The following is a 26,215-nucleotide window of genomic DNA, read 5'->3' on the forward strand; positions in this document are numbered from 1 at the left end:
ATATGCATGCTAATACTCACTGTGTTATTCACAGTAGCAAAGATGGAAACAACCTAAGTGCCCCTTAATGGATGAATGGATAAACAATTGTGATACGTACACACAACTCTAAGATTGATGAATCCATGAAACACCTCATAACACACATCAACCTGGAGGACATCATTCACCAAAGGACAAATATTGTATAAGACCACTATTATAAAATTTCAGGAAAAAGTTTCTACACAGAAAGAAACGTTCTTTAATAATTACCAGGGATGGAAAAAGGAAGGAGGGAAATCACTAGAAAGTAGACATGTATTAACTTTGGTTAAGTAATAGGTGATAAATTTTGTATTGTTATACTTTGCAATTCTCAACAGAACTGGGTTTGTTTTCTATAATTAGAGTTATTATGAGAGTTAAACAAGTTAATATGAGTCAGTCACTCACTTAAAATACTGTCTAATGGAAAATAAGCACTCCATAATTATTATTGTGCCTTGTAGACTTATTCTTATGTCACATCAAAGTAGACGCCTCCCTGTTCATTTGTCACCCATTTCTCCATTGTGTCTCTCGTAGTAATTCAACTTTATTCATCATGGACAGTTTCAGGCTGTTGAAAGAGGTCTGTAATTCTACCCCTATTCTCCTACCCTCCGGACTCTCCAGGTTTAATCCAGTCATACGACTTGTCATGTAAGTGTTTCACATTATAGATTGTTGGAAAGAACTCCTTAGAAATAAGAATCCATCAAGCTTTCAACTATGATTGTCACTTTTAGGTCATTATGTGGTTTCAAAATTTGTATGGACTAACGGGATGTTGGACATCTCCACAGCTTAAATCCTAATGGATCCTTACATGCGTACTTCACAGCCTACCTCTTCTGGTTGCTTTTGGCCTTGCCACCCCTGCCTTGGATGGTACTGTATTCACTTTTCACATACATGTTTTTGAGAGTAAGCTGATATCTGACATGACTTGACTTTTTTTGTAACATTTTTTTTCCCTTTTAGAGGGGCCAGAAATACATTTACCTCTCTACAGTCATGTTAATACTGCCAACTAAGCTGTATGGAGCATCCATTATATGCTATCACATGTATCGACTTAATCTTCATAACCACTCTACAACATACATATAATGTACATATATAAAGATAATTTTAATATATATATACTATACATATACAACATAGCTACTAAATATGGGAACTAAGACATAGAGAGAGAAAGTAGCAGCAATAAGAGGTGGATTCAGTTTCCGTTCTGGGCGGCCTGACTCTAGGATCCAGAGATGCAGCTTTGTCTATTTACTTGGCACAGCTACTGGGTGCCGTTGTACCATTAGGAGGCGGTCTCATGCAGGGTTAAGTGTATCTCAGATTGTTGCTTCATGTTTGTAAGTGGGAGCAAGCAGGACATGTTACAGGCACTCCGATGTTATGCCTTCACGGCGTCTGTAAAGCACAGAAGTGTACATATGACACAGATTTAATCAAGGAACTAATAGAAATTATTTAAACCAGTAAATTATATACACTTAGTGATTGTGAAGGGGTGAGGATATTCATGGCTGTTACTAATCTCTGAAATGAGAAAAATTCAAAATGAATAAAGAAGCATCAAAATGCTATGTTATTGTTAGATATTTATACTTTACAAGAGGGCTCTGAACTTAGTAAAAAAAAATAAATGATGGCCAAATTGTATCTATTGAACAAGGGCTGTGTTATGCTGGGCTTCTTTCTCCTTGACTTTTGCGGCTATTTTGTTTAGTTTCTCAATTGGTACTGCTCCTTTCCCCAAATAACTGGCTTTACTTCTATGTAACTGAAGTTACGGCATGTCGTCATTTTGGTGGAAAGAGATAATTTGTTGTTTGGATGAAGGAGGAATAAAGCCGCTTGATAATAGCTTTTCAGATTACCTGGGAAAGGCAGTCCTCAGAATACGAACACCAACTTACTGTGCAACCTGCAGTCACTAACAGACTATAAAGCCAGTGGATTTAAATTTTTGACTTACATACAATAGTTCTTGGTGACAAATGGCCACTGCTTTGTGATGCTCATCAGAGCATTCTTTGTTTTATTAATTTACTAATATGTTCAAGATGTTGTAGTGTATCTGGAAAGTTTCTTTTGTGTTTCTATATAAGAATACAATCATTTAAAGTACTAATGTTTGATGATAAATGAACATAACTTTTATATAACTTAGACTTAAAGAGATTTAGGAGCAGAACTTGGTTCAAACAGTACATTTTTGCTCACCTCACCCCTACTCCCATAATGACTGATTTTCACTTTCCAGCAAAACCTCTTCTAATGAGTATCTCTGGATAAGACACTCCATCATTGCTGCACGCAAGGTGGTGACATCCAGCTGGACAGCTAGGATGGGGGAAATGGCAGAAGGTGTTGGAAAAGTTTGATGAAAAGTACAGCTTCCTGTTAATCCTCCTGGAGGAGAATGTCTTAAAACTCTTAAAGTGGTTTCCTGTTGCAGGTAAACTCGTAAAATGTAAGTAGCACTGGGTTTTGATTGAATGAAGACAGATGTTACAGATGCAGTCTCATTTCCAGACAACCCGCAGCTATTTCGTTCCTCTGGCTGTCAGTGGGGCAAACACAGGACATGAGTGTTAGTTAAATATCAGCCCTAACATGTAGGTATAAGCAAGATAGTAAAGCCAATGCGTGTGACCAATAGAAAGGAAAGTTATTTTCGAGGCAATGCTTGAAATTTAAAAAAAGAAGTGGGTTTGGATGAGACTCCTCCCCATGTCTTCTATTTCATTTGTGGTTTTTTTAATACACATGGGTTAAATATAGTGTTAGACATACCTAACACATTCTTGTAAATACTAATGATGTGATGGGGTGGCCCAAATAAAGCTTTAGGTCGTTTTACAGTCGTGTCTTTTTACTCTTTGACATATGTGTAGGATAGCATTCCATCCCCACAAAGATCTTGTCATTTCTGAAGTGATTGTTGGTTGCCGTTCAGCCAGTTTGGGTTCAGGGGTCTTTACATGTGGGGTAGCCCTGCTCTACGGGGTTTACCGGCTTGTCTGTGGAGGGGCCTCTAACTGGGTTTAAAGCAGGGACTAAGACTAATTTCAAATGGCCTGTTCATGACCCATGAAAATAAGGACAGTATACAGATCGCAGAGCAACCAAATCTCTCAAGGTGTCAGATTTTGACCAGAGTGGAAATGGAACGCAATGGCCCACTCAGACCTCACAACTTTGAATGTCTGGGCTGGCTCCTGTCTGAGCTGGGCAAAGCCACCTTTCTTCAGTTCAGGTCAAAGCATTGGGCACAGAGGTATTTGGCTGTTAAACAGTATGTATGCAACCCTTGTGTCTGTGAGCCTTGACCAAACTTTTCAAACTGGTTCAAAATCCTGGTTTGAGCTGCCAACCTTTGGTTAGTAGTTGAGCGCTTAATGATCGCACCACTCAGGCATGTGTCCCAAGCACATTCATTTAGGAGACCTATGGAGGTACTTCTCATCCATAATGCCTTTTTTACTGTGATTGAAGTTCTATACTCAGGCTGAGGAAGATGACTCTATCTTTGAGCCATTTTGATAAAGATCGTCAGTGATATGTGCTAAAAGCATAAAGGCTATTTCTGCTCCATAAAAATAGGACAATTAGATTAGGGCAAATCTACCCCATCCACGTGGGTTTGCAGCCTCAGGAGGATGTGCTGCTTGTTCTTCTCTACTGCGTCATTCTTCAGGCTAGTGTTTGTCTGGCTCTCACCCCCAGTAGTCTATTCAAACTGCCTGGGAAAGGCAAAATGACCAAAGACAATAATTGCTTTCTCAGTCCTATCTAACTGCATCTCTGTGCTGCATTTGGATTATTGATCCTTTCTTTATTCTTGGGATTTTATTTCCTCTGACTGCACTATCTGTCGATTCTCCCTCTACCTTTTTGATGAATGCCTGTTGGCTGGCCACTCATGGATTGTGACTCATGTTTTTGCAACAGCAAACAAAACATTGCTTTCCGTTGTTTGCCTCTTCTTATTCATTCAGTATCAGTTGTTTGCGCGCCCACGTAAAAACTTGTCTGCGGACAATAAACACAGGAGGAGCCTTTTACATTCTTCCATGTTGCAGCTCTTCATAACGCTCCTTCAGGTTCACATATTTTAAAACACTTCTTCATCTAGTCACTGATTTTATTCCTCCTGCTACTTTCATCAGAGATTTGTTTCAAACCTCAAAGCTACAAAGCTGGTCATGTTGATCTTCTGCATCATTTCTTTGCTTCCCATTGCCCCTGAAATCAAATCCAAGCTCTTTCCGTGGAAGACACTGACCCCTGTGATGAACCATGGACATTCATTCCTTCAGCCTTGGACTCTCATGCTCCTGGCTTCCAAGTCCAGACTAAGATAGCAATCGATAGCTTGTTTCCCACAAAGACTGTGCCATTTCACCCACCGTGTCCTGGTTTGCCGCATTCCATCTGCTTAGCTTAACCCATTCCAACGTTCTCCAGTGGCTCTTACTCCTGCTTCATCTGTAGAGAAACTTCCTCAAGTGCTTCTGAAAAAATCCGCCATTGAAACCCATTAAACAAGGTTCTCCAACACATGGAGTTAGTTGTCTACTCAAGGCCTGATGCTAGCTTACTCAAGCATCATCTACTACAAGAAGCCTTTGTTCCACTCTCTTACGGGGCAGAGCTCAAACTTTATGTTTTCTTATCATGCTGGACATTTTTCACTTATGTACTTCAGCTATTTGATAATCATTTGAATAACAAGCAAGGGTTTGAATAGAATATTTGCTATTTCTTTATGTTGCTTAATTCTTCAATATTTATTTGCTTTTTAGGAAGCCTTTGCTCCCTCAAACCACCTGCCCCCAAGGTTAAAAATGCAATTTCAGTTCCATAGAAAATTATCCTAGTGAAAAATAGAAAATAATGAACAAGATGATGTGATATGGTAAGTGTGATGATAGAGCTATTAAGAGGGCAATATGGAGCTGTGAGATGCATCTATTTCACCCTTTTTGATTTTGTCTTGGCAAATCATGCTTGGGGTTTCTGGGATGGTGCCATCCCAGCATACCACCCTACCCCAGCATAGGGGTGTGGGGGGGGGAGAAACCACTCGGTGTTTCTTGTTCTCCTCTTGGAGCATAATCTTCTGATGGCGATGGCAAAGAGATATCAGGAAAGCCTGGATGCTCAATCATATTTTTTCTTGCCTTCGGAAATTCACTGGCCAAGGCAAGTTCCAAATGAAGAGACAGCCACATATGGAGACGTCTGGGAGGTTGCTAACAAGAACCTTCTACATCTCCACAAGGGGCAAGCTGCACTCTCATGCATATTAATGACTTTCACAAACCAGAAAGCCCTGCATTTTATTTCTTCCCATATAACTAGATATGTTGCATGGTAGCTGGGTATGAACACAACAGTGGCTAATGACTGAACTATTAAAATAATATTTTTGAATTTGTGATAAAAAATGAAGAATATGTGAAGTGAAACATTTTGCATTAAGCTCTGTGTATGAACATAAAATACTATTTTCCTCCTCTGTTTCTCTCCTCTCTTAGGTTCTATTTTTATCATGTACTATGTCAACATAGTCAGGATGAGACAATTGTTGTTTTTCTACTGCATATCCTTTCTGTAGTTTTGGATTTAAGATTAACCCATAGGTAAAGGAGTTTCTTTTTGTAGAATAATAAGGCTATAATTGACAGGCAATTAATTCTAAGTCACAATTAATTCTGTGACTTACTGTGGTTAGGATTTACATATCAAATTGCTCAAATATTCCACAGAAAAGAGAGAGTTTTAATTAAAGAGACCATAAAGCTTGTCTCCTTCAACATCCCATCAGACTGGTGATTTTGTTAAGCACAGGGCCTGAGAGATTTTAGGCCATGATTAAATGTTACTGTCTTTCTTCTTCTTGCTTATAAAGAAACATAAGAGGTGAGTGCATTTTCATCTAGAGCAGCCGTTCTCAACCTGTGGGTCACGGCCCTTATGGGGATCGAATGACCCTTTCACAGGGGTCTGCCCGAATCATAACAGTAGCAAAATTACACGTACGAAGTAGCAAGGAAAATAATTTTATGGTTGGGGGGGTCATTACCACACGAGGAACTGTATGAAAGGGTCACAACATGAGGAAGTTTGAGAACCACTGACATAGAATAACTGAAAAAGTGAAGGCATTTTAATATAGAGTGTCTTTAATGTGTTGTACTGTGTATTGTGGCTTCTCACAGGCACAGGTAAACACAATGGACTTCGGATTTTCAGAACAATAATCTACACATCATGCACTCAATTTGGCCCTTTATAAAAATACTCCCAAAGTGAATGCTTATCTTAGAATCCGTATTTTCCACAGTGGGAAGACTGCCCCGGGGGCACTGAAAGTGTCCAGAGGGCGGTGTGGGCTATAAAAGTAGATGGCTATACTTTGTTCTGGGTAAGGGCACTGATAGCTAGATCTGGATCTATACCTAAGATTTCATTTTCAGGGGAGGCGTTAAGGAAGGGTTTTTCCTGAGAGTGGGGCAGTAGGACAAATAAGTGTTGGAACCTGTGAGGTTGTAGGATCATTTACACTTGAAGCCGCTAATCATGGCAGCATCAAGTGAAACTCCCTTTATGTTTGTAGAACTGTCAAAGCCTATCTGTCTTCTCCTATTTACTATTCTATATGATGTGCGTCTTCCTTGCTAAAGGAAATAATGTCATCTAGTATATGTTTGCCTCATGCGTGTGTCTTGAATATTCAACTTGAAAAATAATGAAAACATATTGGTGTTAGAATCAACTATGAGATAATAGTAGTTCTTCAAATGTTGACCCCAAATCATCCTGCTAAACTTTAAGGTTTACTTCATTACTCCAATGGCAGACACTTGCCCGTTTTAAAGATATGTCTGTAGCGTGCAGACAAGGACCTATTGTCTTAATTGCTGGGCTGATTGGAGGGCTTTGGAAAGAGATGAGTTAATGCTTTCTGATTTAAGAGGATTAGAGCTAAACTGTCCTTGTATCGTGAACACCTTTTATGACAGACTAAGAAATGGGCTTGTGATCCGGGAGTGTCATTTGAGATTATGGAGTAAAGGGTCACTTCTTTAAAAAAAAAAAAAAACATTTTTAGGGTCATTTCTTAAAGGAGATATAGTCACAAGCAGAGCCTACTGAGAGGTGACTGGAAAGTTTCCTGAGCCTTTTCTGTTTCATTCCATGTGTTTAGGAAACTTTGCTTGTTTACTCCTGTTCCAGGGAAGTAATAAGCAGTTCTCATCACTTTCCTGTTCGCCTTTCTCCTTCTCAGACACATCATTTGACTTTCATGGTTCTTTTCGGCGGCTTAGCTGCCTGCTGTGCACTTTCTAGTCCTAACTGACCTTGCTGAAAGATCCCTTCTTGTTATTTTCTAGATGGTTTACAAGTTTCTAAGGTATCTTTAAAAAGGGATGGCATGATGACGGCCCAAGATCCTCACAATATAGTGCTTTGAGCCTATTTGTATATCTCGATTGTAGTTTTTCCACCCCCTAAACTACTTTTTCTTAAAAGGAAATGATAAAATTCAATAATTTTATATAAAAATGGAGAGATACTATGGAACTGATATTACTTTGGAACTGATATACTTACTTAATAAGTGAGTATAAATTCTACATCCATAAGGCAGCTGTTCTTTCATTCCTAAAGGCTTGTGACTAAAATATTTTCCATGCCCATGGTTGTATTTATTAGTAAACATAATCAAATGCCTCAAACCTTCCCATTTGAGATGGATTGCTCTCACATCTCATGTTCTCAAAGGCCCTCCCGAGGCATTGGGCAGCCTCTCTCGCTTCCTGCCTTAAAGCTGCATAAATTTTCTCCCATAACTTATATTTCAAAGCTGCCCTGTCTAACATTCATTTCTGCTGCTTTGCTGAGTTCTTGTCAGACAAACTATGCCCAATGGAAAATAATTATGTTACCAAAGATACCATTTATCTAAAGCTTTTAAAGAGAGTGTTCTAAAGGCATCTCCAACATTTTCCCCCAAACTAACTTAAGTTACGATCGACTTTTTTTAGGTTAGGGGTTACATTAAGGCGGTGGGCGAACTATGGCCCACGGGCATGTTTTATTTAGCCTAGAAGACGTTATGAGACCTTTGAATTAATTGCCAATATTTTACAGTTGGGAGATTTCACATAAGCATCCAGATTCACATTTTTTGAGATATTGGAATACCTGGCAACACGAGGCTTGAATTTCTGCACGACACTGTTAGTGCTGAAGGGTTTCGAAGGTTAGCGCTCAAGTTACCGGCAGTTCCAGATCCTGTTCCATCCCATTCCTAGTCCTCTTGGCCAAAGTAGGGGTATAATTTACACCACGCTTTCTGAAATGTTAATTACTCTACGAATCACCAGAGGGTTTTGTGAAAATTCAGATTCTGATCCAATTGTTCTGTGCTGTGACTTGAGATTCTGCGTTCCTTCAAAGCTCTGTGGGTGGTCAGTGTTGCTGTCCCCGACATTTGAGTAACTGGTTGCTCAAGAGTCGGGCTCAGACCAGCAGCCTCAGCATCTACAGACTCATGCATTTGGGAGGAGGCCCAGGAAGTACAGTTTTATTGTACCCTCCTAGTGTTTCTTATGATCAAGGATTGCAGCCTTTAGTATGGATGGCAAGTTGATGGAAAGAAGGTCAGAATCCTCCTCACAATTGGATCACTAGGTGGTGTCATGATACGTGGAGAAAAGTTTGAAGTTGCCAAAGATTTCTTCTTGCTCATAAGCACAGTCCATCAGTGCTCATGGAAGCAGCCATCAAGAGATAAAAAGACACATTCGTTTGGGTAAATCTGCTGGACAAGATCTTTTTAGAGAAATGAAAATCAAGAACATTACTCTGAGTACTGAGGTGCGCCAGACCCAAGCCATGGTATTTTCAGTGGCCTCATATGCATGTGAAAGTCGGACATTGAATAAGGGAGACTGAAAAAGAGTACATACATTTGAATTGTGATGCTAAAGAAGAATATTGAAAGTACCATGGACTGCCAAAAGGTCGACCAAGCCTGTTTGGGTCAGAGACCAGCTTGGCGAGACTTCCTTATGTGTGTTGTATATATTGTCGGAAGAGACCAGTCCCTGGAGAAGGATATCGGACTAGGTAAAGGAGAGGGCCTCAAAATAGAGGAGGGCCCTCAATGAGATGGAGTGACACGGTGGCTCCAACAATGGGCTCAAGCATAGGAGCAATTGTGAGGCTGGTGCAGGACCAGGCAGGTAGTGTCCCTGTTGTGCATGGGGTCACTCTGGGACAGAACCAATTAGATGCCACGTAACAACAAGGCATTCTGATGACACTAAAATGTAAAGACCAATCTTCTGGGCTCTTTCAGGATAGAGTATTAAACCTAAAACCATCTATTGAAGAGTTTCTAATCTCTGAGTTGGTATCAGCAACCATTTTGGGAAGTTTCAAAACCACTGATGCTTAGATTCAGAGATTCTGATTAAACTGGCCTGGGGTAAGGCATCAATATATTTTTTAAATGCTGTAATTGATCCTACTACTCAGCAAAGCTAAGAACCATGGCTAAATAACAAGGCTGTCCTGACACATTACCTGACATTCAATAGCTCTCGTCAGAAATTTATATTTATAGCTTATGTCCATTTGTGTTTTGTTATATTTGTTCTCAAGGAAAATGTAACTAGTTTCCAATTATGTGCTTGATGATTATCATGTTGTTTGATCCAAATAGGATAGTTCCCAAGTTAACGTGTGTACGTATGTGTGTGTGCTTTATTGACTTGAAAACCTATCTCAAAACCTCTGGGTTGTCATTGTTGTTAAGTGCCAGCGAATTAGCTTCCACCCATAGCAAACTCACAAACAATGGAAGGAAATGCCGCCTAGTCCTGTGCCGTGGTCACATGTGTTCCTTTGCTTGGGCACACTGTTGGATCCACTGTGTCAATCCATCTTGTTGAGGGCCTTCCTCATTTTCATTGCCACCTAACTTCCCAAACATGATGGTCTCCTCCAGGGACTGATCTCTTCTGACAACATGTTCTAAGTATGTGAAGGCAATGTTTTGGCATCCTTGCCTCTGTGGAGCACTCTGGTCATACATCTTCCAAGGCAGATCAGTTTGTTCTTTAGACAGTTACTGATACTTTCAATATTCTTTTCACAATTCAGATGAATCAATTCATCTGTAGTCTTCCATATCTAATGTCCAACTTTCAAGTGCATGTCAGGGTATTGAAAATACCCTGACTTGAGTCAGGTCCACTTTATTGTTTACTCAGTTCTCTCTAAAGAGGTTTAGTACAGGTGCACCTTTGTTGCAGGTTCAGGTGCATCTTTGTTGCAGGTTCAGGTGCATCTTTGTTTCAGGTTCAGGTGCATCTTTGTTGCAGGTTCAGGTGCATCTTTGTTTATTCAGTTCTTTAAAGAGGTTGAGTACAGCAGATTTACCCAAGGCAACACATCCTTTGAGCTCGATATTGGGGCTTCCATAAGCATTGATTGTGCTTCCAAGCAGGATGAAATGCTAGACAATTTTAAACTTTTCTCCACTTATCATGTTACCTGTTGGTCCAAACATGAGGATTTTCATCTTCTTTACTTTGAGTGATCTATACTAAAGGCTGCAGTCCTTAATCTTCATTAGCAAGTGCTTCATCCCAAGGGTTCATGGGGGAGGTGGGTGTGGGGAGGGAGGGGAAAATTGAGCAGCTGATACCAAGGGCTCAAGTAGAGAGCAAATGTTTTGAGCATGATGATGGCAACATATGTACAAATGTGCTTGACACAATGGATGGATGTATGGATTATGATAAGAGTTGTACGAGCCCCCCAATAAAATGATTTAAAAAACAGCAACCAAAAAACCAGGCTACTACTAAGCCATCTTCAAATTCTGCTTCTGCTGCTTTTTTTCCTACAATCCAGCTTCTTTGAGTGTTACCTCAACTATTTGTGGAGAGTGCATTAAACATTTGATCTGAATGGATTGGAAAATTTATCTTCTACAAAGTTTTGGCATAATCTAATAGGTTAAGTTATACATTGTGCAACACTAGAAATCATGTTCATAAGCATAGATTTTTTGTGTGTGTGTACTGATACTGGTTTCAGATAACAAGCAGAACAGTGCTCGGAGGGAGAGGTGATGTTTTCTAAATTGTACAATGATGCTATTTGGGATAGCAATAGGGTATATATAATTTCACTGATAACACCATTATAAATTCACGATAAAAATATTTTCCTTACATGAAGATGCATGCTAAGAAATCAATTTCTTTGAAAATAAGAATTGGTTCAATAGAATTTTAAGGCTAAGAAGTTAAGTGTTTTCATTTTCTAATGGTCCATTAAATTTAGGGTAGTAGTATACCAGTACAATTTATTTAAAGTTCAGGTAATGATTTCTAATTGGTTTAACTACTTTAGAATGTCTAAAAAAGCCTTTGTGTTGCGCATGGGCCAAATGTTTATAGAGTTAATCAATGTTCCATTTAATAATTTTATACACATTTTGTTTCATCCCATTGGTTGCGATCCCGACAGTGTAACATCACTCATCTCACTTTCTCCCTGTGCTCTCTGTTATCCTTCCTCCTCCTTTCTCAACGTGTGTGAGCTTTGTTTTTGGCTCAATGGTGCCCTTTGGACATCAACTGCTTGATTCCTCTAAGGAGTGTGTGCCTCCATGGCGTTCCTATTTTCCTTAGAGATCGATTTAGCTAAAAAATGGAGTCTGCGCTGAGTTCATTTCTAGACTTGAAGGGAACTGAAGACCATAGTCTGGAGGCAGGTGGGGGCAGTAGTTTCCACCAGTCTCTAGTCAGCTACTAAGCTTCTTTATGATTTTTAATTTTCCTCCCCATCTATGTGGAACCCACTAATGTGACCCTTTTAGCAGCAGGTGACTGTGGAGGCAGAGCACAGTCTAGTTCTCCTTGTGTCATGATTGTAGAGATTGATGTTGTCATGACCTTTAGTCTAATGGAATAACTGATTTCAATTTCTTCAAGCTTTTTCCTCTGGGGAAACCAATATTTGCACCTTACATGGCTGCATACCAACTTTTTAAATCATTGTCAGCAATCGCCGAAGTATGCCACAAGGACTGTGTCATGCCAGTTGATCTTGATGCCCCTTGAGATGATGGGCCTAAGATACTAGACCTGTGACTCAAGGTGTTCGGTGTGTGATTATGTCTAAGACATTTCAGAACCCTGTCACTTTACTGCATTTCTAACTATATTTACAGCAAAGATATATAATCAAACACGCAGCTTCCAAGTCCATGAGACTGATAGTAATTGAAGACTGTAAACTGTCGCCAGGGCAGGCAGCTTCCTCTATATCCTATGGAGCAGCTGGGAGGTTGAGCCTCCAACCTTGTGATGAGCGGTCCAACATTTAGCCAGAGGACTATTAGGTCTCCTTGTGAGAGACAGTATCCTGTGTCAAGCCCGTATAAAGTTGTGGCTATACTTCCACTTTCCCTCCCATATCCATCAGCCATGTGCCCATCTATAGATCTCTTTAATATCATTATTGCAGGAAGTGGACATAATAGTACTACCTCTCCTTCCTTTAACTCTGAAGATTCCCCAATGTCTTCCCTGAACTCCAATATTTTTGAAAACTCCCCTCTTAGTGTAAATTGCCTTTCTTTGCACCCAAGTGAATACCTGTATAACTTCCCACCAGTAATTTACCCTCCTTTTCCCTTCTATCCAGGGTAATCATCAAAGATTTTCAATTTGAGTGTGAAAAAATTTTCATGGCACTTAATAGTAGGGGTCTCAGAATATTTCACCTTTTATGATTGACTTATTTCACTCATCAGCATAGACTCCAGGTCCTTCTATGTTACGAAGACTTCTGCAGATTCATCCTTGTTCCTTCGTGTTGTCCAGTACTCATTGTGTATATGTTCCATAATTTGCTTATCCAGTTTTGATTGATGGCCATTTACATTGTTTCTATCTTTTTGCTATTATAACGTGAAAATGAGTGTACAAAAATCTGTTAATCTTACATATCTTGTTTTTTGATTTTAGGACATCCCAGCTGTAGAGATTGTTGGATCATATGGTATTTCTCTTCCTATCTTTCAAGGAAGCATACAATTTTCTACACCTTGCCTATTATAGATGATATTCTTAAATATGGGATTATAAGAAAACAATATCTATTATCTTAAAAATATTTTAGAGAATGCAGTGTGCTATCATGGGTTAGTCCAATTATAAGAAAGCAGTTTTGGAAGAAAATTCAAAGAAAGATAAAGAAAAGAAAAACAATATGAGCATTGTTATATCTCATATGTGTTTGCCTTTGGAGATAAGCAAACTTTAAAATTTTTACTATTGTCTTTTAATATATGTAGACAAGTGTAACACAATGATTTAAGCTAACTCTAAAAGTAAAATGGATCCTTTGCCTTTGTGCTTGAAGTGTAAGTGACTGGCTTATAATGCCACTTTACCACCTGCTGTTATGCACAGAGTGGAAGAGTCACTTTGTTAGAGTGGAGCCACCAGAGCTGTGTCCTATGTATTTTCTTAATTTAAGAGTGCCAACAGAGCATGGTTTGCATCTAATCTCAAATTTTCCCTTTTACTTGAAGGTTTGAAATTTCCTACTTCTTAATATAGAGTATTTATGTATGAGAGAAGACGGTTGTGATGTTTTTCATTAACACCAGATAATATGCCATCCTACTGAATACAAGCTCTCACTTAGTAAGGAGCAATGACATTTATAAAATAGTAATCTAGCTGAACATGTGCATGAACTCATTGGAACATGGGCAAATGAATTTATAGGAAGTCTACTGAGAGCCCTGGTACAATACAATTCTACAAGGACGGCTTGTGCAGAACTCATCGCCAGCATCCCATATAATAAACCTGGAGATTTTTGTTTGTTTATTTTTTTCTATATAGTAACAGAAGATGTCTATGTGATCAGCATTTTCAATTCTTTTGTCCATGTTACGAACTGCCTTTATTATTTTTCTTTTTTATCATTTTATTGGAGGCTCATACAACTCTTATCACAAGCCATACATCCATCCATTGTGTCAGGCACATTTGTACATTCATTGCCATTACCATTCTCAAAACATTTGCTCTCCATCTAAGCCCCTGGCATCTGATCATTTTTCCCTTCCCTTTCTGCTCCCCCTCCCTCATAAACCCTTGATAATTTATAAATTATTATTTTGTCATATTTTGCACTGTGCAATGTCTCCCATCACCCACTTTTCTGTTGTTCATCCCCCAGGGAGGAAGTCATATGTAGATCCCTGTAATCACTTCCCTCTTTTCACCCCACCCTCCCTCCACCTTCCTGGTATCGCCACTCTCACCCCTGGTCCTGAAGGGATCATCTGTCCTGAATTCCCTGTTCCTATATGTGCCAGTGTACATCCTCTGGTCCAGCCGAATTTGTAAAGTAGAATTGGGATCATGATAGTGGAGGGGGTAGGTAGATTTTTTTTTTGAAAAAGATTTTTTAAATAATAAGTTTCACTTCAGGCTATGTAGTATAGTAAAGAATAAAAAGATAGATTGAGGTTAACCACAGTTTTTTCACATTTAAATGCTAATCCCACCTATTTTTGACATATTTGACCTTTAAATGAATATCTTTTTCATAAACATTAGCTAAAGAACAGATGCATCGAGATTAATGACATAGCTTCTCAAGCAAAGTAGCCTAGATTTTAAGTACCTGAAAAAAAATTTAAGGTATATATGGTAATAGTCCCTCGGTGGTGCCAATGGTTAACACTCTTAGCTACTTATGGAAAGGTTGAAGGTTTGGTTCCATCCAGCAATGTCTCAGAATAAATGTTTGGTACCTCTCTTTCAAAAAAGTAAAAACCAGCTCTCAGGCACCCTGTGATGCTCACCTTTCTGACATGATCGCCGAAGACAAGGCAGGTGATTAAGCAAATGTGGTGAAGAAAGCTGATGGTGTCTGGCTATCAAAAGATATAGCATCTGGGGTCTTAAAGGCTTGAAGATAAACAAGTGGCCATCTAGCTCAGAAGCAACAAAACCCACATGGAAGAAGCACACCAGCCTGTGAGCAGGAGGTGTCAATAGGATCAGGTATCAGGCATCTAAGACCCAGAATAAAACCATACCCAAGGTGAATGGGAGGGGTGCCATGGAGTGGAGGCCCAATGCCCATCTGTAGACAGTTGGACATCCCCTCACAAAGAGGTCTCAGGGAATAGCACTGATGAAACACACAACTTTCTTGTTCTTGATGCTTCCTTCACCCCACTTTCATGACCTCAATTCTACCTTACAAATTGGGTTAGACTAGAGCATGCACACTGCTACAGATAAGAGCCCCCAACACAGGGAATCCAGGAAAGATAACTCCCCCAGGCCAACAATGAGAGTTGAGATACCTGTAGGATTAGGGGGGAGAAAGGAAGACTCGATCATAGGCATCTATTGGAATCCCCTCCCAGGGGGATGAATAATGGAAAAGTGGGTGAGGGGCGACAGAGGATGGAGTAAGTTATGGGAATAATAATCTATAACTTATAAAGGGTTTGTGAGGGAGGGAAAGTGGGAGAGGAAGGGGAAGAAATGGGGAGCTGATATCAGGTCTCAGGTTTCAAGAGCATACTTTGAAAATGATGATGGTACCCTCCAGATTCCTGTCCCTCTATGTATTGGTCTGAGTGGCGATAAAAGGAGGAAAAGTAAAGCTGAAGTGGACTTGGAGTCTTGAATGACCTGCAAGCTCATTTCAAACATAAAAAAAAATGATGATGGAGGCATGTGTGCAAATATGGTTGACACACTGGATGAATGTATGGATTGTGATAAGAGACATAAGAGCACCCAGTAAAAGTATTAAAAAACAAAACCAAACCAAAAAGACCTATGGAGAACCATTCCATTTGGACAGTCATGGAGTTGCCATTCATCAGAATGTACTCCCCTCAACTGGTTTCATTCATAATGTTTGTTGGAAGGAACTTCGGATGTCTCCCAGGATCAACATATTCTGTCTGCAGAGACAAGTGAATCAAGGTAAGCAGACTTGGCAGGCAAGCAACACACCAAATGAAGACCAGACGAGTGGAAGTTGGAGGTGTTCAAATGCAGCCTCATCTTCTTACAACTGCTTGATACCTCATAGCGGATCTCATGGAGGGGCTTTGGCATCTTGGGATCCCATGCTACCTGCTGAAATGTTTGACAGTTGCCCGTTCTTTTGGCTATCCTGACTCTGCATAACTATCTTCTTTGGATACTTCCAGAGTCTTTGAATCTTTTCATATTGCAAAATAGGCTTGGGTTTCTTCTTTAGTTAATCAGATGATTCTTCATTAGTTTTAGAAATGATGGCTTTGTTCACCTCATTTAGTTTTAGGGTTTTGCACATTTCATTACAACGCTTTACTTTGTTTCTGAAAGCCACCCTTGGCATCTTCTGTTCAACTTTTTATTTAAGCACATCTTCTGCTTGCTTTCCCCACTTGTCAGTCAGCCTGTCTTACTGTGGTGGCTTGTGTCTTGCTATGATTTCAGAAGCTATGCCACTGTTTCAAACATCAGCACAATGACCCAAAGGGAACAGGTTTCAGCAGAGCTTCCAGACTAAGAACAACGAAGAAAGAATTGGCTGCCCACTTCAGGGAAGTAGCTGCTGAAAACCTTATGCTTAGCTTCAAAACATTGCCAGCTTTTGATGGCTTGATGAATGGGAGGAAGGCTGCGTGGGAGATAGTGCTGGAGATGAGCCCTTCGGGTCAGGGGCACTCAACTGTGACTGAGGAGGAGCTACTTTCTTGGAGGAGAGTCAACCATGCTGGCATGAATGGTGTGTAGGCTTTGGAGTCTTCCTTTGTTGATGGGCTATGGGGGAAGAAAGAGCTGAAAAATCTGATACTGTTTGGAACTCGGAATGTGCAAAGTATGAATTTGGGAAAATTGGAACTAATCAAAAATAAGGGGAATATATAAAGATTAATATCTTAGGCATTAGTAAGCAGAAATGAACTGTCATTAGCTTTTTTGAATCAGAAAAGCCTGTGATTTACTATGCCGGGAATGAAATAGTCAAGAGGAATGGCATGCCTTCATGGTCCAAAGGCACATTTCACGATCTACTCTGATGTATAATGCTGTCTGTGATATGGTTATCTCTGTCCACCTTTGAGGAAATCCAACCAATACTATTATTCAAATGTATGCACCTGCCACAAAAACCAGTGCTGAAAAACTGGCTAGTTCTACGAATGTCTTCGGTCTGAATTTGATCAAACATTAAGTTGCATTTGTACTTATTGAAAGTTGAAATGTACAAGTAGGAAGCCAAGAGGGAACAGTAGCTGGGGAAAGGGGGACATGAGGCTAGAAACAAAGCTGAAAAGTCCATGATTGAATTTGAAAGACCAACGACTTAGTCATAGCAAATACAGTTTTTCAACAACACAAAAGTCTGCTATACACACTGACTTCTCCGGATGGAATACATAGAAATCAAATCGACTACATCCCTGGGAAGAAACGATAGAGAAGCACTAAAACGAAGCCAGGAAACGACAGTGGGATGAACCACCAATTGTTCATATGTAAGTTAAGTTTGAAGTTGATGGAAAATAAAACAAGTCCCCCAGAGTGGAAATATGGCCATGCGTCTACCCCACCAGCATTTGAGCACATCTGGACTGATTTGATGAACACTTAAGTCACCGAAGTCCAGATGATCTGTTGGAGGACTCGAGAACATCATTCATGAAAAAGCAAAAGGTATTAAAAAAGACAGGAAAGAAGACAAGATTACAACCTACTCAATGGCCCCTAACAACAATTATCTCTTTGCTTTGTATACTCTATGGTCAGTGCAGTTTTGCAGTTATTTGTGACTCCATTTTGGTTTGTTCTTTATTTCCTGATTTTTATTTAATCTTCTTTGTTTTCTTCACGTGCGCTCCCTTAGCTATCTTTCCACAACTCCTGTTGTTTTATGTAATTAGTCCACAATGTGTCAAACCTGTTCTTGAAATGATCTCTGAATTCAGGTACACTATTCTCAAGGTCTATTGTGGCTTTTATGGACTTGTTTTAATTTATTAGCTTCATTTTGAACTTACATATGAGAACCTGTTGGTCTATTCTCTATTTGGCCCCTGGCTTTGTTCTGACTGATTATCCTGATGCAGATATGAAGTCTGTAGATAGTGATGCTTCAGAGATATAACATATTTGGGGATAGACTACCACAATAATAGATGAGGAGGTGCCCCCCCCCTAAGAAAAACTGTAAAAAGCTCTGCTGATGTGAGGGAGATAGTGCATTTGGAGTCCATTCCACCAGGTCAGACTGTTAATCAAGCTTTCTATTTAGAGGTTCTAAAAAGATTGTGTAACATAGTATAACAAAAAAAAGACCTGATTTGTGGCAGACAGGGGGCTGGTTTTGTCACCATAAAAAAAATGTGCCTGCTTACAGTCATCTCAGTGTACCAGTTTGGGGCAAAAAACCCAGAATACTTTTCTTGCCCCATGCACCTTACTCACCTGACCTCGTTTTGTGGGGTTTTTTTTGTTTACACAAATGAAGAGGGACAGAAAGGCCAGCGTTTTGACAACATAGGACTGAAGAAAAAATGAAGGAGTTACTGTCAGATGTCCATACAGATGAGTTTGAGAAACGTTTTCAAGAATGAAATTGCATATTTATCAAAGGTATTAAAGTGTAATGAAGTATACCTTGAAGGTGATAAGGTTGTTTTGAAAAAAAATTTAAATACATAGCTTTGAAAACAAAACTTCTGGGTTGGGGGGGAGGATATGCCCTCATAGATATTGCCGTATAGTAAGCCATACTTTTTTTATTTCTTAGTCCATATAAAATTATGTTTACATTAAATACTGTCGGAAGCTTGGTCATGTAGTGAGTTCTGTACTGGGTGGAAAACCACAAGGTCAGCAATTTGAAAAAAACCACCTGATCGCAGGGAGAAAGATGAGGATCCAGTGAAGATTTGTAGTCGCAAAACCCCACAAGGCTGTTCTACTGTGCCCTGTAGCTTTGCTATGAGTTGGAACTAGTGCATGGACAATGTGTCTGACTCTCCGTCTGGTAGTCTATCAATGCAGTAGCATTGTGAAGGAGTTTGAAATATTTTAAGGATTAGATGTTACATAGTCACAACATGTTCACATGCTCCTAGAAAAATGGCTTCCATGGATATTCCCCTGAGCTCATAAAGTGAAGTGCAGTAAAACAAGGCATGCCGGCATTCGCTCTGGAGGGATCCATGTGCACAGTTGCCCTTTATGCTATTTAAAATGGTATTTATGATTAAATTATTCTTCTTGTAAAAATCTATCATGCAATCTCTGCATTATTTCTATCACTAAAGCCATGTTTTACAACCATTAATTCTTCTTAGTTTCCAAATATTGCATTACAGTCACTTGGTTAATCAATTTTAGAAGGCAGAGTTGATGAAAGTCCTCAATTTCTTCATTTTTGGCATCGCGACTCCTATGTAAGTATGAGCGTAATCGTCATATCAACTGGCCTTCCTTTTGGGTGTCTGGGTGTTATTCTATCATTGACTGCATTAGATTTCAGGTCATATCTGCACTGTTCTTTTTGATGTTGGCTGTGACTCCGTTCTTCTTCAATTTGTCATTCTTGGGATATTAGACCATATGATGGTCCGGTTCAAATGTCCAGGACCAGTTCGTGTCGGTTCACCAATGCCGTGGATTAGTAAACAATCCATCATGTTTTACAACTTCCAGTTTTCTTTTATCCATATTTTATATATTTCAGTTTCTGATTTTTAGTTAATGTCGCACTTGTTCCCATTTGAATCGTGTTACAGTAGTAAATGAAGGTCTTCAAAGCTTTGCTCCATTCATGTCATCAAAGCTGACAGTACCTTTAAGAAGCAGCTCTTCCCAGTTGTATTTTTATTGCTTCCCAGACCGAGGGGCTTATCTGCCGCCACTATCTCCCGCAATGTCAAGCCACAATCTATAAGGTTCCCCTGGCCTTTTTTCCACCCAGAAACAGCTAGTCAGGTCTTAACTTTCAAGTTTGCTTTAATCTGAAAGCTCCATTGAAAATTTTCCACTGTGGGTGACTGCTTATATTTGATACACTTGCGATATAGCTTCAGTTTTTATCGCAACATGCAAGCCAGTACACAACATAATCTGACAAAGGAGTGGCTGGTATAACATGCTAATTATCTAATTAGATAATATAACTCATAAACCCATTAATTGGGCATTCATATCCTCCACGTATCCTAACTCCTTCAGGGTGAACTAATGAGAAGGGCAGTGCTGCCAAGGTATGGCATCTTGGTAAGGATCTACTCTCCAGAGTATTGTTAATCCCCACCAAATGATTGGATAGGAGAATGCAAATAGGGTCTATAGGACTGTATGTTTAGAGAATTTTGCCATTCCAGTGGGAATCTGAGAAGCAGGAATGGCGAATTCCATGACCATTAAGAAAGAAGAGCCACAAACAAAGTGAACTTTGTTATCTGGACTAATATCTTGGCATTGAGAAGTGGTGGTGGTGGTGGTGGCAGCATGAGACAGCATGGTGGAATTCTTGACCCAGCAGACAAGTAAAGCTGAGTGACTCTGGGAAGAAGCCTGGCTGGTAGAGTACCGTGGTCTTTGGGAATTTATCAGCATCAAGGAAGCTATGAAACACTAACCCAACTGCTTCAGAGGACAATGAGCCAAAGGCTAAAGTCAAGAGGTAGAGAGCTTTCTACTACATGGCTAAAAAGAAATACTGGTCAATTGAACTGTATCCTTAGCATTTTTAATTCTGACTATTAGACTGTTAACTTTCCTGATAAGCCCCATAATTGTATTATTTACGAGTTTTGTGTGGGTAATAATTATTAAACCAAGCCAAGATGTAGAGTATGGTGGGATGGACAGTAGTGTAATGGTAGGATAAAGAAGATTGGAGGATGGCTATGAATCATACTTGGCCAGATGTGGAATGAGACCCTTCTCCCCTCAAGTAAAGTTGGAGGAGCCCCGAGGGAGGGGGCCCATGCCATTGCTGCAGTATGGAGTGCCTGTTCTCGCTTTGGGTTCTTTGATAAACAAACCAAGGAGGGACATCAGCTCATCTGTTGAATGATAGAAACGATTAGTCTGTTTACGTTTACATTAAGCAGAAATAAATATAAAGAGAACAACTTCTAATTTACTCTCACACCTTAGTGGATGGCCTTATGAAAGTTGTGAAAGACACCCCCACGTTGGGACGGTTTGCTTCTGAAGCTTAAATGTACATATGAATCTGCTGAGTATATTGTTAAAATGCAGATTCAAATTCTGTAGGTCTGAAGCTCCGTGGGAGATTCTACTTTTTAAAAAATTCCCAGGTGATGCTCATGACTCGAGAAAAGAGTTATCTCTTAAACACATACTTTTCTAGGTTCTCCCAAACTTGAATCAGGGCATATAAAGTTATACATATTCTTCCCATTTTATTTGTTTGCCTTCTAACTTTCCACTTGCCATTTCCATTCATACACTTGGTATTCTCAATGCTGAGCACTCTGACCCATCTAGTGGATACATTGTTTTTTCGCTCGTCACTTTGAAGAGCTCTTTAAGAGAGTGTGGAGTTAAGACTAGGGAAAGGAGGCTACTTAATTAGGATCTGAAAGTTAATGGCTATCTCATATTTAGAAATTTAATGCCTTACACCATTCACAGAATTGGAAAATGCCAAAATTTTCTAATTAATCACTGTAATAGTTTCTTTTAACTACTCAGAGTTATTTTCCTTAATAGAGGCAATAAACAAATGATGTATCTTTGTAATATAATGATAACCACAACACATGTGGTATGACTCAAAATCTTGAGAATTTTCAAGTGTTTTATAAGAACATTTAAAAACATTTTTATGAATAAAATATTTTGAAATATTGACAAATACTTTTGCAAAGGTCAATTTTCAGCTTTTGATTATTTAATATGATTTTTGTATTATCCTGTATAGATTCAAACACCTTTCTGAAATACTTCTATACTCTACTTCTGAATTGCATACCACATCATTAATTTTTTCATAGTTTATTTGTTTTGAGTAACACATGGCAGTGTTAGATCCAGCAATTACATTAATATATGAGGACACACTGAGTGCTCAGCAATTGATGGGAATTTAGGGGTGGTAGTGTTCAGGAGGGCAGGAACCAAACACGCTGAGTTTTTAGAAGTGTCAAAAGCAAAACTTCTAAGTATTTCTGTAGCCACCTCGGAGACCTTGGAAATTATTTTTGAAGAATATTAGTACCTGCTGTTATCAAAATGGATCTCTTGTCCTGAAAACCGGTCTTTAATGCTTAGATCTGTTGTAATTACACAGCGCTTGACTGATAGAAAAGAGCCCAGCGGCACAATGACAATGCCCCGACCTGCTAACCAAATGGTTAGTGGTTTGAACTCACCCAGTGTCTCCACAGCAGTGACAGCTTGATGCTCTGACCCTGGAAGATCACAGTCTAAGAAAGCAAGCCCCAGAGGATCTCTGTGGGTTGGAATTGATTTGAGGGCATACAACACACACAACACAACACACACACACACACACACACACTCATACAGAGATACAGCTATGCCCAGTGTGAATTAGAATCATGGATTCATAGAATTTTATATGCTTAAATTCAGTTAACTTTAGTGTATATATGCCTCTATGTGTCTCTGTGTGTACATACTGGTTTTTGGTTTATTTATATGGAAGCCCATCTGGCATAGTGGTTTAAAGTTCAACTTTCAACAGAAAGGGTGGTATTTCAAACTTTCTAGCTGTACACTTACTAGCTGCTCTGGGAGAGAGGGATGTGTCAGTCAGCTTGCATAGATTTACAGCACTGAGAACCCTGTGGGGGCAGTTTTCCTGCATCCTTCAGGTCTCTCTGAGTTGGAATCAATTCAGAAACAATGGTTTACTCACACACACACACACATCCATATGCAAACATACATTTGATCTGGAAATGATTTGTATGAGTGTTATATATATAACACATAAAATTTAAATATACACAATATGTAATAAGTAAAATTTATTATTTGTGTACTAATAGATACATATTGTGAAACTTAATGGGAAGTAATCTATTATTTACTGAAGAAACCTTGGTGGCACAGTGGTTGAAGTGTTAGGCTGTTAACTGAAAGGCTGGTATGAATTGACCAGTTGCTCCGAGGGAAGAAAATACAGCAGTCAGCTTCTGTAAAGTTCTAGCTTGGGGTGGGTGGAGAGTGGGCATGTGGGCTACAGTCTTGGAACCTATGTTGGTATTGCTAGGAGCCCTCCAGTCACCTCTGACTCATAAGGACCCTGTGAACAACAGAAACACTGCATGGTCCAGAGCCATATTGGCAATTGTTCCTATTCCTGAGCCCCTTGAGGCAGTCACTATGTGAGTACCTCTCACTGAGGGCCTTCCCCCTTTTCTCCACCCCTCCCCTTTACCAATCCTGATGTCCTTCTCCAGTGACTGGTCTCTACGATACGTCCAAAGTATGTAAGACGAAGTTTTAAGATGTTTGTCTCTAAGGAACACTTTGGCCTTACTATTTCTAATACAGATTGGTTAGTCCTTTTAACATTCCATGGTACTTTTAATATTCTTCTCCAGCACCACAATGCAGATTTATCAATTCTTCTATGGTTTTCCTTATTCATTGTCTAAATTTAGTTCAATTAACACCTTATGCATAAAACTCTGTGGAGCAGTTCTACGCAATCATATAGGATCATTATGAATCAGAATCTATTCAAGGCAAGTGGGTGGGTTATGTGTTGAGACCCAGAGATGTAGACACACAAAAATCTCTAGGAGGCAGTATAGCATTGATGAAACACGTAACTATCCAATATTTCCTCCCCTTACTCTTATGGTCTTAGTTTTACCTCATTAATCATGTTGCACCTGCATATGTTCATTTGCATAACTAAAATCATTTGATACATTAAATCCAAGATAGCTAAACACTTCAGAAATAGTAATTGGAGTAAGAATTCCCCGAGGGTACTAGAAGAGGGCGGGGGGGGGGGGGGAGGCAGGGACAGGGGAACTGATACAATGATGACCGGATAGCCCCACTTACGGGGAATGAATAGCAGAAGTGTAGGTGAAATGGCAACATTGGGTGGTGTAAGATATGGCAAGATAATCATCATCATCATAATAATAAAATAGTTAGGGTTCCTGGCTAGGGGAGGGCAGGGGGGATAAAGAAGAGTTGATATCAAAAAGTTCAAGAAGAAATAAAATGTTTTTAAAATGATGGTGGCAGCAGTTGTATAACTATGCTTAATCTAATTGGAGTATGGGTTGTTATACTATCTGATATAATGATCTAATTGAATGATGGGTTGTTTAATTGGAAGAGCTCCCAATAACAATAATAATTCTCCTTGAGGTAAAATGTGACAAATATTTTCAAATGCTTCCTTCCCAGGCCATAAGGATGGCTAAACTATATGGGTGCCATCCCCCATGTATGGCCTGGCTATACCAACTGCTATAGTCAAACATGAGCAGATGTTCTATTGTTCTTGGACCTAAGCATTTTAGTGCAGCAGTTCATGTTGTTTATATTAGAATACTGGTTCCCATTTTAATTACTATTCAAACAGACTTCAGGTATAACAGTAGAAAATTTGCGTAGTATATTAGGATATGAAGGAAAAATAAACAAATAGTGATCTGTTAGTCTGGGTACATTAGAGAAACAAATCCACAGAAACTCATATGTATAAGACAGTTTCATGTAAAGGTTAAATTCACATCAAGAAAACATCCCAACCCACTGCTGCCCAAGCCCACAGTCCAACATTAGCCCATAGGTCCAAAACCAATCCACAAAGTCCTCCTCCATCTCACAAAACACACACTATGATGCCGACTGCAGGAGGAAAGCCAAATCAGTGAATGTGTAAGCATCTCAGCACTGGCAGGGGTCTCCACATGGGTGCTCCAGCACCCAGGGCTGCACCAGGGTAAGTCCATGTGGCTTTTCCTCATGGCACGTCTTGCAGGAAGTGAGCCTTGCAAGCTGAAGCAGGAAATTGGCTAAGGCAGCTGCACCCTGGTCTGACCATCACAAAGCAAGAGACTCCAGAACTAGAAAGGCAAGGCTCACTGAGCTATTTATCTCTCTGCCCTTCAATTAACCCCACCTGTGTTTATGGACCAGGTTGACACAATAAACTTTATCTCAAGTGAGCTGGCCAATACTATTTTGTTCTTCGTAGTCTCCCTGCCATAGGATCAGTTACCTGTGGCTTTGACCTATGGTGTGCTCATGCTCAATTAACCGTGGTGCTAGGAAAATGGCTGCTGGCAAATTTCCATCTTGTCAATTCCATTAGGAAGCTACATTTTTATGATAGGTACAAAAATTTTCTCTTCTTTGCATTTTCCCATTAGGCATATAAAATGTTGTCCTTTTTATATAATATACTTTAGAACTATAACTTAGTGATGCACATTAGATACTGGAGATTGGAGAGGTAAAAGGTTCAGTTCAGTCTCTGGCTCATTATTAGTTCTTTCTGTTTTTCATTTCTTGATCTAATGTAAATTGAACTGGGAAATATTTGGAACACTAGTAATGGGTTTTGAGGGGAGAAAATCATTGAATAAAAGCCTTTAGAAACTGTTCTGTGAAGAAAAGTGGAAAAGGTGGATTCTTTATATTCTCAAGAAGATATTTATAACAAAGCATCGGGTACCTTCAGTAATGAAAAACATCGTTCATATTTTGATCAATACCTCCCAACTGATACATAGTTCAGACTGAATGGGACATGACATTCATTTTTCTTCACTACATTGAGTGACTTGATACTACATCGAAATGGTAAATTTATCGGCTTGGATTATAGAAAGAAAAACGTTTTGCATGTCATGGACTAATTGAGAAGAGTTATTCTTTTCCTTTAAAGGAAAATTGGCTGTATGATAAGGTTAGAATATCTTAAAGTAACATAAAGTTACCACATTTTATTTTCTTATAATTGTACTTTAAAAATTTGATTTCCTTTATATTTCTTGTCTCTCTGCTTTCATTACCCCAAATACCCTCAGAGGTTTCCCTAGAAGCCT

The 26,215-nt window shown here is 39.4% G+C and overlaps 1 protein-coding gene across 1 annotated transcript in view; it reads left to right on the forward strand.

Moving 5' to 3' along the window:
- The first annotated feature begins 566 nt into the window (after window positions 1-566).
- The window catches only part of LOC142436272 (thyrotropin-releasing hormone-degrading ectoenzyme-like), a 75,180-nt gene continuing 49,531 nt past the window's right edge, over window positions 567-26,215 (forward strand). Inside the window, exons 1-2 of the mRNA XM_075540033.1 lie at window positions 567-684; window positions 2,306-2,515. The gene's annotated coding sequence lies outside the window, so the exon portion shown is untranslated. The remainder of the gene's footprint in view (window positions 685-2,305; window positions 2,516-26,215) is intronic.

Source organism: Tenrec ecaudatus, unplaced genomic scaffold (genome assembly GCF_050624435.1).
Source record: "Tenrec ecaudatus isolate mTenEca1 unplaced genomic scaffold, mTenEca1.hap1 Scaffold_1899, whole genome shotgun sequence".
NCBI classification, from domain to species: domain Eukaryota; kingdom Metazoa; phylum Chordata; class Mammalia; order Afrosoricida; family Tenrecidae; genus Tenrec; species Tenrec ecaudatus.